Source organism: Coenobita brevimanus, chromosome 24 (genome assembly GCF_032717465.1).
Source record: "Coenobita brevimanus isolate Jiangsu-jjx chromosome 24, ASM3271746v2, whole genome shotgun sequence".
In the NCBI taxonomy this organism is placed as follows: Eukaryota; Metazoa; Arthropoda; class Malacostraca; order Decapoda; family Coenobitidae; genus Coenobita; species Coenobita brevimanus.
The window spans coordinates 26,705,385-26,718,291 of NC_136977.1; positions in this window are offsets into that span (position 1 = coordinate 26,705,385).

Sequence of the window (12,907 nt, forward strand, 5' to 3'; positions counted from 1 at the left end):
TTCTATTGGCCACCATCACCCTCGAGGTAGTTCCCTTGCACATTGATCAATCGGTCCCAGGGCTCCCTCCATTCCTGGACCGCTCTCTGGAAGTCCCTTTCGATGAGAGTGTCGAACACCGCCTGCTATTCCTTCTGGATGTCCTCAGTGGTATCAGAACGATGTCCTTTCAGCTTGATCTTAATTTTGGGGAACAAAAAGAAGTCACAGGGGGCCTGAACAAGAAGGTCCACGAAGCTCAGTGCAGACATCGATGAGTTGCTGCATTTCGTCAGCCGTCAGGAGCCGGGGTACAAATGTAGCTGCGATGCAGCGCAGGCCTAATTCTTCTGTGAGAATCCCTGACATGTCCCGACACCAGTTCCCGCCTCACAAACACCATGAATGCTCCAACGTCCTCACGGACGAGCTGCTGAATTTTTGCTACATTTTGAGGAGTTGTGCTGCTTGAGAGCCTCCCTGTATGGTAGTCATCTTCAACTAATGTTCGACCGGCCTTGAACAGTGCATGACACTGAAATAACTGTGTCCGACCAAGAGATTGCTTACCAAACACTTGTTAAATCATTGCCATGGTCTCTGTTGCATTATTTCTGAGATTCGCAAAAAAATCTGATGCAAATTCGCTGTTCTTTTTTTATATGCATCTCGGAAATCGTCTGATGACACGTGAACGACAGAAAACAATAGAACATCATTAATCCCCGCGTCCGCCTAGTTCCATGCCGCGTGGCACAGTGCACACTGACTCACTTTGCATGTTAGTACTGCCACCTAGAGGTGCACTGTACTACTACAACCCATTTAGGCGTCACGATCTCACTCCGGAAAATTCTGGATAGCACCTAGATTTATATCTGTCTGTCTACTGTCAGATGCCTTAATCCAGCAAAGGGTGGCCACGAATAAGTCTCCTCCATGTCGCCTTGTCTCCCACCATTTCACTGCCCTCCCCGTAGCTCACATCCCTCTTTCTCATATACCTTTCCACTCCATCCCTCCATTTCATCCTCAGCCTCCCCCTCCCTCTCCCTCCTCCTTCACCTAAATCACATACACTTTCCTCGTTAGTCTCTTGCTCTCCATCCTCTCCACACGGCAAAATCGCCTCAGTGTATTTCTCCTAATGCTTTCCACCACATCCACATCAACACCACAACGCTCCTTCACTTCCCCATTCCATGTAACTCCACATTCTCCTGTCAGATAACTGATTTCCACTGCTCTCACTCACGACTTGTATCCTTCCAACAAGGTCCAAGTTTCACTTCCAGATGTTAGAGCTGGTATCACAATACTATCATGCAGCGAATTTTTTACTTCCATGATCACTTCCCTATTTCTTATTACTGCTTTCAAAGAACAAACAACCTTTCTTCTTTGTTGTACCCTTTCAAGCACTTCATCCTCCAAACTTCCATCATTACTCATTACACTACCAAGTACTTGAGTGCACTCATATTTTCCATTCCCTCATCATCCAACCTCACTGTACATGAAGTGACTTTATTTCTCTCGAAGACCATAACTTTACTCTTCCCTATATTCGCCTCTAGATTCCATTTCATACACATTCTCCCAAACTCATTCATTAAGCTTTCTAGTTCCTCGTCGTCTTCACTTAAGAATACAGTACCATTTGCAAACAAGAGTACAGGAAGTTTCCAAACACTGCTGTCTCTCATTTGGGCCACTCCAACATCCACTGCCCTACATTGTATCTCTTTTATAACCCCATCCATATACAGATTGAACAACCATGGAGACCTGACACATCCCTGTTTCAATCCAACATTCAGATGGAAAAATTCACTCATTTCACCATCCACATGCACTGCAGCCTTAGCATCCTTATAACATACTCATCACGGCATTCAACAACTTCCCATTTACTCAATATATTCTTAATATTATCCACATTCCTTGTTTATCCACTCAGTCATTATTATGCTTTCTCCAAATCCATGAATGCCGGATACAGCTTCCTTCACTTCTACTAGAAACTTCCCCACTAAAAACGTAAGGATGATTATTTTATCTACACAACTTCTTCCCTTCCTAAAACCTCCTTTTTTCACCAACTAATTTCTCTGTTATTTCCCTCAGTCAAAAAGTATCCTACCATGTACTTTTCCTATTACACTCAAAAGACAAAGGCCCCTATGGTTACCACATATTTTTTTTCCCCGTATCCTTTGTACAGGGGAATAATTATTCCTGACTTCCAATCCTCCGGGACTCTATATCTTCCATTTCCTTTCTACTACTTTCTCTCTCCCTATGCTTCATCATTTCGCCACACACTCCATCAATTCCTGGGACTTTCCGCATTTTGACTTTCTTCATTGTTTCCACTACTTCTATCCTACTGATCTTTTCCTCCCTTCTCACCACCCTTCTTCTCCCATTTTCTTTCTCTGTCTTCAACAGTTCCTTTAAATGTTCTCTCCATCTGCTCACTTTTTCTCCCTTCTCCACTATCAGTCTTCCGTTTTTATCTTTCACTATCCTACTAGCTTTATCAAACTGTCTAATTCTCTCTACCTCTTTCCAGAAAATTTTCTTACATTCCCTCCAGTTTACATTCAAATTCTTTCCAAGCCCTCAGCCACTCTTCTCTTACTCTCTCTTACTAATCTTTTCATCTGACTCTTCCTCTGTATATATAACTCTCTCTTTTGTCTCTAAACTTCCTCCATGTCTCTGCTTCCTATCCATTCACTATATGGTTTCTCCTTTTGCACCACAGCTTGTCTAGCCTCTACATTCCACCGTGCTGTTCCTTGCATCCCCTTTCGTCTTCTCTTCACCCTACACACCACCTCACATACTGCACAGATTTCTTCTGTAAATATCTTGCACTTGCCTTCCACCTTCCCCATCTGCTCCAAATCATATTTACCCAATCTCTTCTCCACTTCTCTTTTATATTCTGCCTTTTATTCCATCCTCTTGCAATTTTTCTACCCCCCTTGTATGGACTACATCCTCCTGGCCTTCCCTCCTTCTATCCTCCATTGCACTTGAACCTTGACTTTCACCACCACCAAGTGGTGGTCAGAAAGTCCAGTCCGCCAATCTCTGTATGCTCTTGCATCCATTACATACCTTCTTATTCTGTCATACACCCTCACAGAATCAGTCATTGCCTTTCGTTCATTCAGTTCACCACCCATCCTTCTCATCATTCGTCACGTATACCTGTGGATTATTTTGTGCCTAAAGAGGGTATTGGCTATCACCAAACCCTTCTCCACACAAATCTCCGCTAGAACACTGCATTCTCATTCAATTCTGCAGGCACACCCTGCTCACCAACTACTCCATCCACCTTCACGTTCCGTACTTTTCCATTCATATCTCCAATAAAAACCATTCTCCCATTTCTTTCAAACTTTTCCATGCACGCTTCCACACTTGCCCAGAACACTTTTTTCACTCTGCTTGCACTATCTTGCTTTGGCGCATACATACACACAATCGCCCACGTTTGTAATCCTACGATCAATCTAACCCACACAATCCTTGAACCAACTGATCTATACTCTCTTATATTCTCATTTCCTTCTCTTGCACACAACAATACATACTGCCCTTTTTTGCCCTCTCATTCTCACCTACCCCTGCGCATATACCCCATCCATACTCCGACTCTCATACACTTTCACATCTCCATTTAGTCTCAGTTAATCCACATACTCGTATGTCCACTTTTGCGCTCTCATGCACCTGGAAAAATCACTCTCTCTTTCACCTAATCGTTTACTTTCCTTGTTTTCCACGTTGCAATCCGTATCATGTCTTCTGTTCGGTCCTGGGTTGTCACCTGTTTGTCAGTCCTGGTCTGAGGCTATTTGTTTGTATTTTTAGTTAGCTGGTTTCGAGACATATGAAGTCACTGAATGTACAGTGAGGATGTTTGATGAGGAAATGGAAAATGTGAGTGCATTTAAGTACTTGGGTAGCGTGATGAGTGAGGATTGAAGTTTGGAGGATGAAGTGCTTGAAAGGTGCAACAAAGAAGAAAGGTTGCTGGTTCTCTGAAACCAGTGATAAGAACTAAGGTAGTGAGCATGGAAGAAAAAAAGTCTCTGCATGATAGTACAAGTATTGTAATACCTGCCCTAACGTATGGATATGAAACTTGGACCTTGTTGGAAGGACACAAGTCAAGAGTGAGAACAGTGGTTATGAGTTATTTGAGAGGAGCATGTGGAGTTACATGAAGAGACAAACTGAATAATGGGGAAGTGAAGGAGCGTTGTGGTGTGGATGTGGATGTGATAACAGAGGTTAGAAAAAATACACTGAGTCGGTTTGCCTGTGTGGAAAGGATGGAGAGCGAGAGATTAACGAGGAAAGTGTATGAGAGTGAACGGGAGAGGGGGAAAGGGAGAGAGAGAGGGAGGCAGAGGATGAAATGGAGGGATGGAGTGGAGAGTTACATGAGAGACAGGGGTGTGAGCTGGGGGGAGGGCAGTGAAATGGAGGGTGACAGGGTTACATGGAGGCGATTCGTTTGTGGCCACCCATTACTGGACTGAGGCATCTGACAACAGCCAAATAGACAGATCGATTTTTCGGGGAGGGGCACCAGCCCTCCGCCAACCCACTTGTCGGCATGTGGGGAACACGTGTTGATTGATTTTTAGGTTACCACCCAGCGTTTTAAACGATTTCCTGGTTTACAGCAAATCATTTGGCTTGCTAATCAGTGTAGAGCTACCCTGAAATAGAGTACCACTACACAAAGTGAGTGGATAATGGGCGTCCCCACCGATCACACACACACACACACACACACACACACACACACACACACACACATTTTATATATATATATATATATATATATATATATATATATATATATATATATATATATATATATATATATATATAAACACACACATACTTGTTTAGGAACTCTTAAATCTGTGCAGGAAGAGTTAGCCCTTCATAATACGGGGCATCAATTTCAGTTTATTTTGGCTTCTGTTTAAAAACTGTATAAGCTCCATGTGGAACATTCAAGAAACTAGATGCAGCAAAGAGGGCATTCCTCTGTGAACGCCAGTATATGGTAAATTATGATTCATAAGTCACCTTGTGTTCAACGCCGTTGGTGGAAGTAATTAACTGCACGGTTTTAGTCCACATATCTCCTCAGACGCCAGTAAAATTAATGAGTTACACCCGCAACAAAATCAAGATCCACCTCAAAATCTATTCAATTCTTCATTGACTCTCTGGCCTCCTGTCCACCAGTTTTAACTGAAATCTGATAACATCTTTTTGAGATATCTTGTCCACAGATAGACAGACAGATACAGATGAATACGAATACTGCATATAACCTCCAGCTTAGTTGACGAAGGTAACAATTTCAGCAACCACTACCGCATTCCTGTGGTTCTAACACGAGGATAAACTCAGTTTTGCGGTGTTCCCTCTCACTCTGTTATCAGACTGAACCACCATACTGTAGGAGCCCTGAACCCAACCCAGCCCGAGGGAGGAAGGGAAGGGCAACAAGGAACCCTCAACAAAGCCTCCGACGATCGTGCATGCCTCACCAATTCCCCATCTAATTCCCCAGTAGATAGTGGAAGGCAATGCAGGGGTGGGGAGACCACACAATGCCCCTCCCCACCCACCCCCAGCCTCCCTGTTCTCTGTTGGTTCAGGCCAATCTGTATGGGTGTAGAGTCTGGAAAAAAAAAAAAAAAATGTTAGTTACTCGTTTTCTTATGTTCTGGAATACAACAAGAAAATTTCCGCAGTAACGTACTGTGTGAACGAGATAAGTAACAATGATCTCTGTGGGTCACATTAAAAAATACATGATAAATACTGCCTCACTACCTTCGCCGACGAAGTTGGATGGATGTTATGTATTCACCCGTGTCTATTTGTCTGTTTGTGCACAAGATATCTAAAAAAAAAAAAAAAGAGCTATAGAATTTCAGTGAAATCTTTTGGATATATAGGCAGTCGGCCAAAAGAGCTGATTAGATTTTGAAGTTGATCTGGATTTGAATGCAAGAATAAACACGATTTTATTGGCTCCAGGCGAAGGTATATATATGTATTCTGAGATTGTGTAAGTTCGTAAAATTAACGGACTTCCTGAGACCATAAAAATATTCGTCTGCTAGATAAGAGGAATCACAGCAGTAAGTCATAAACTTCATTGGTGTTGGCGGTGGTATGCGCTGAGTATTTTCAAGTAACTCTATGTAGTATGCATTCCGAAACAAAACGAAATACAAAAGTTTGAAGAACTACACCTTATGTTCTTTTCAGTTAGTGTATACTATTCTCTTTTTTATGTAACTCATTAAAGAAAAAGTAAAATAGCAACAGTCAACGATTATTAAGAAATAAAAGAACTACCGAAACAAATGTAGGAATAAAGCACACTCGTAGTTCCAGTGTCATCGATGGTACAGTCAGTATGTACAGTCATACTTGTTAGTGCAAGTTTAGTGAGGCTGGATCTGGATAATTTTTTTTCCTTATATTTAGATATGTAGAGTATGTTAATATGGGAGTTATTATTGGTTAACGCCAAAAGACTTCGATTACCTCTCAAACAACGGCTGACGTCTTACCAGATAATGTCATACTACATTACTTACCACAAGGAAACCCTCTGTCGTCTAAGGTTTAAAGAGTAACATAGTAAAAACAATACATGGTCATTGAAAAAAAAAAAAAAAGACATCATAATCATCATCTTATAATTCTCCACTGGAATAGGGTATTGGGTAAAGCGCTTTTCGTCCCGAGTTCCAGAATACAAATCAAGGCAAGGACTGGGACACCTTTGCGAGAACGACTCGCGATGCTATCTAGCCCGCTTAATGGAAGGAGTGTACATACCAGGGGTGCATCCCTCACCGCACCTCGGTCTCTTCATCAACACTCTCGGTGGGCAAGGATAGATTCGTAACTCCGGTATGTTTTACGCAAACTGAGCGGTTACGAATTACTCTCTCTCCTTGAACCCTTTCACTACGATGGCATATTTTAGACCAAGGTTTTGCCATCTTCAGACTATTTAATTAGTTTTAGGCCAGACATGTGGATCTGGTGAGGTTAAATGTGTCCATCATTAACTACTTCCATAGCAGAGTTGTTCAATTGATCAAAATCGTTGAAAAATATGGTCTTGATGTAAGAAAGGGGAAAATTGACATCATCGTACTGAATGAGTTAAAACTGCATAAAATTCATAGAATGAAGTAATGAGATCTTGGTGCGATGAAGAGCTTAGTGGCCTCAGTATTATCTGTACCGAGTTCATGGGTTGATTTTACCTGGGGTGCGACAAGGTCCATGTCTCGTTTCATTTCGGTCTCATAATTTTCTCCGTTGTTGAACATGGAAAGTGGGATTCATAATTCTGCTGTACCTGGCAAACTGACAAACTTCTCTCATGCTAGCTGACTTAAGTCATAAGGTGGTGACAAGAATAGAATGTCAAGGATGTCCTCCAGTAATAAAGAACATTATATTATTAAAAATTTTCCCATATCTCTTACGAAAACAGGCAATTACTAACCTTTATCCCCTTAGAACTGAAATGGTGGTTGCATGGATATGGTAACTAAAGATACTCTCATTCAGTCAAGATTGTCATATATTTGGTTACGTTCTCCGCTTCCTAATGAAAAACAGCAGTTACAAACCTTAACGTCTCCAAAGCTGAAAGAAAACAGTATCGTTATGGTCAAAATAAAACCTAAAAAACTCGTCGTGCAGCACTGAAAGTAACATATTGAGCAACTTTCTTCATTGTCCATGACGAATTCAAGGAACTGGATCTTCTGTTCCCCGAGGTGAAGGCAGTCGTTAAATGATGACAGGGTTTAAACGGTAACATTCTGAGAATCTGAGGCAATAGTGGGCCTTGCTTATTGAGCAGTGTTCTTCGATAACCTTTCCAAAAACTGGCAATTAAGAACTAGTGTCTCTGCCAAAGTGATTAAAATCGGATGGAGGTGATATGAGAAAAAAGAAAACAAATGAAGTGATTGTGGTGAAGCTGCTAACGTAGGCTGTTTCTAATCCCTTCATCTCGTGCGGTTTCCACTGAAATGTATAATGACGTCTTCTAGCTACAGTACTGTTCTAATAAACTTGTGTGTATCTTACAAAATTCTTGAATATCCCTTAAAAAAAGGGGAAAAAATACTAATTAACCACTTCACTACGATGACTTTTTGTATGTACCCGCTACCGCCACAAGACATTATTTAAGACCTCTCACTACGAAAATTTTGAAACAATCTTCATTGTTTACCAAACAACAATGTGTCTGTTCTGTCAAGTTCTCTATCGCCAGACGTTCTTCTCACAGCTGGGAAGACCCGCCGTGCCGATAGAGTTACGAACTAAACTGATCTTGCTACATTCTCCATCAAATCTCAGGAAACCTAGCACTTTAGGCAACAGCCGAACCCTTATTATCTCATGCGAGGTGTGGGGGCCTGAGGCTAGACAACTATAGTCCAATATTTAAGACTCGACTGCCATGTTTTGGAGTTAATGTGGATCGGTGGTTGGGCATTCGTCTCACCATCTGCTGTGCCGTAAAGCAGGAATCGCCACCTTAACCGTGACAGACTCTCAAAGTTTTTACTGCCTTGCCAGTAGATCACTTCATAAGCGTGCATACAAGAACACGTTGGGCCATATTAATGATATATACAGACTCTGATACACTCATTCAGTTGCTGCTATGCCACATCATCCGACTACTTGCGAGTTTTGAGCCACAAGGAAGTTGAAGACATGGACAAAGATGGTTTTCGTCGTGTTAACACAAGCCGTGCTTTAAAAGGAAAAGTTTCGGTTGAGTTTTTTAAACATACCATAAAGCCCTTGCTGAACAATGTTATACTTCGACTTAGCAGTAAAAAGGAAAGTAAAATATTAAAGTCCGCCCATCTTTTCACAGTGTTTGAGAAACGGCATAAAACTTTCCTAGCATAAAACTAAATCGAAACACAACGTTGTTCATCAAATACTCTCTATTATACCAAAGGTATTTTCATACGATTTTTATCGACTTTAAACCGCGATTTATGCTGGTCATAATCATCATCATCATCATCATCATCATCATCCGGACCTCCTCAGGTGAGGAGTAGCAACTTCCAGTCAGTCAAAATTTGCCCAATCCAACGAGACACGATTCCATTCATTCATCATTCAAGCCCCCGCAATCCTGGGTCTATCGCATACGCCAAAAACATTCATCATGTTTTGTAACTTCACAAAAAAGTATCCGACAGAGTCAATCCGGACGCTGCTACTTTAAAAAGGGGTGCCAAATCCCTGATCATACACTTCTCCTCACAACATTCATCCAGCCAGCTCAATCTCTTGTCAGTTCCCTATCCTCACCAACTCCCAAACCTCTCTTCCTCACACACTCATCCACCATATCTCTCCACCCTCTCTTTCGCCTACCTCACCTCTTCCTTCCTTCATTTTCGCTTAGATATACCTTCTTTCACCATACTATTTTTATCCATTCTCTCCACATGATACCATCTCAGTATGCTCTCTTGATTCTGGTGTCCACCGACTTCCTCACTCCACATCTTTCACGAATCACATTATTTCGTACCTATCCACCCTCTGTACTCCAAATACATTCCTCAACAGTCCCATCTCCACTGCTCTTACTCTTGACTTTTCATTTTCATGCCACACCATAGTCTCACATCCATATTTTAAAGTTGGCACTAACACCCCTTCATGTAAGCCTCGTGCAGCTGCATCACTCATGCCTCTGTTTCTTATCAGACCCTTCATTGCACCAGCTAATTTTCTTCCTTGTGTCACTTTACTTTCCACTTCTTTTGCACTCTTTCCTCTCTTTTCTATCACTGTACACAGGTATCTGAACTCTCTCACCAATTGCAGTATCTCCTTTCACAGTAACATCGCACTGGGAGTCACCTTTTCTCTCAGTAACCATCACTTTACTCTTTTCTACATTTACTCTCAAGGCACGACGCTCACAGACATCAGCAAAACTCTGCACTAGCCTGCCAAATTCTTGTCTGGTATTTGCAAGCAGTACTGCATCATTAGCATACAACAAATTTGAGATACTCCATACATCACCATTCATTACCAATGACATCCACTTCTCCATTACTCGTGTTTTCACTTCTCTCACCACCCCATCCATCTATACATCGAACAACCATGTTAACATCACACAACCTTGTCGCACGCTCACACCGATCGTGAACCATTCACTTCGTTGCCTATTAACCCTTACACATGCTTCACTACCATCATAACAACTCTTGACGGCACCTAACAGCTTACCATCTACACCGTACATGCGCAAAACTTACCACAATCCTTCCCTGTCCACGTTGTCATGTTTTTTTCCAGATCCATGAATGCCATAAGCACCTTATGGACCTTCTCACAAGCCTTCTCTGCTATCTGTCTTACTACAAATATTTGATCCACACATCCTCTGCCACTTCTAAAGGCACCCTGTTCATCACTCACTAGGACTTCTGATATCTCTCTTACTTTGTCTATAATAATTTTTCCATATACTTTCCCTACCACACTCCGTAAACTTATGCCACGATAAATCTTGCACTACTTCCCTCACTTTTATTATTGTACAGTACAGAGGTACAATCACAGCCCTTTTCCACTATGCTGGCACAGTTTCACTCATCCATGCCTTCTTACATAGCTCGAACAAGCACTTCACTCCACTCTCTCCACTACACTTAATCATCTCTGCATACACCTCAGCCCCAGCTGCTTTCCCATTTTTCAGCCTCTTCACAGCACTCTTCACCTGTGCTAGTTTCACGTCTCCTGGCACAGCATTCCTTCTCTGTACAACCCCCAAACCAGTCATGTTTACAGCCGCTCTGCTCTCTCTATTCCCATTCATCATGATTTGAAAATATACTTTCCATCTGGTCCTTACTTCATCCCCATGGGTTAATAATCTACCATCTACATCCTTCACACCATCACATTTCTTTCTGCTTTCACTTCTACAGTACAATTCCGCACCCCTTCCAGAATAACTTCCCATTTTCAGAGTGGTTCGCATTCATTTTTCTTTCTAGATCATCATTTACCTCCTTCTTTTATGCTGGTACAATGAAAATTATCATTGGCGACATTTTGAACTTCCTTGTGTCCCCAAACTCTCCAGTGTCCAATTCTTACCTGCATTACTCCCCCACAGGCAGCTGTTCCTATACAGTCTGGATTTCATTAAAAAGAAAAAAAAAGTAATTCTGATTATAATTTTCTCCCAAGAAGATCCGGTCCAGCAATGGATCTCATACGGACTGCTGCACTTACAGTTTCCCTATTGGTGGTATGACATGAGATACAGTATATGAACCTCCAGTCACCCCCTGGGGTTCGAATCCACACACGTGGTGAGGCCGTCACTCCGACTGGGACTTTCAAACTTGTACCCCACCAGGTGCAACTGACCTCTTCACTACGATGCCGTTTTTACTCTCGACCTTAAAAAGTCAGAGGAGGGTGTTGTTATCACCGGGATCTGTAGTTGGGCAGCAGGGCTGCTGGCCTGGCATAATGATTTTTGTCATGAAATTTCACATAGTTATGTGTCTTACAGTGAACTGGTGCCTTTTGATAGGTAGAATGTTGCTTCTTAAGTAGTTTTTTTTTTTTTTTATGTAATAAGTAAAAAAAATATAAGTTTTTATTTTTGGGCTGGGACTCAGAAGCAAATACAGGTACAGACTTCCAACTCTCCAGGAATATGTGTTAATATACCTCCTGGTGCCTTTGTAATTAGAATTCCATGAGCTTATATAATGTTAAGAAATAGCAAAATTACATAAAACTGATTACTGTATATTAATGCATTTTCCTATTAAAACTTTGCAACTATTACATCAAGGAGGGAGAAATTGTACATGATGAATGACTGTATGAATATCTAATTATGTATCAAGTGTCATGACTGTACTTGTTATGTAATCATAAAAAATTGCTGCCTGAAAAAAAAGCACTAGCCATAACTTCATCAAATCTACTCATAACTTCATTATTACCATCGATAACTAGTGAAATTTTTAAGTTTTAATGTCTCTCTGTTATACAGCGGGAGCTGTTGAGGACTGTGGTACGCATGGTTAGGTGTGCAGGGATATGCGGGGTATGTGCTTAGTTAGATGGAGGGTTGCAACAGCGTTGCGTTGCCAAAATTTATACGTAATTCTCGCTGCCAGCAAAGTATTTTATTCTATTAAGGAGAGAACTGGAGCTGGAGTCATGACCTACAGCTGTCGTTAGCCAAATCATCATCGGATATTATCCGTAAGTTGAGTAAAACAGGCCGGTGATAGCCTGACTTCACCCCATCAGCCCAACAGCAATTTATTATGGCAAACAGCAGACGATTTTTTGTACCTAATGATAGAACTGTCCAAGACTAGTCTTTGTACCATTTTGGCTAACGCCTGACGGATTCCACACACCTGTCGGAAGAAGGGATGGCTATATAAAAGACGCCATCGTTATAAAGAAGTGCATTACTTTGCATATTTAGCAACATTGTACGCCATCCCTTAAGGAGACTGATCATTATAGATCGTAACTCCATCTACATTTAGTGGAGGACGCGGGAGGCAAGTGTATTAATCCCCTCAGCCCGAGGATCTAAGTCTAATTTTATTTTAGCTGTTTCCAAACGATTTTATTCAGCTTAGGAGAGCATAGCTATGGCCGCCGTTAGCACCTTCACTGCCATAGGTCCTTCCAGAGCTAAATACGGTAAAGCTGTTTGTAGGTAACCTGACTGAAATTTAAAGAGACGTCACCGAGGTAACGGTGGCTAAAAACTTTGCACAGTCAGCCTTAT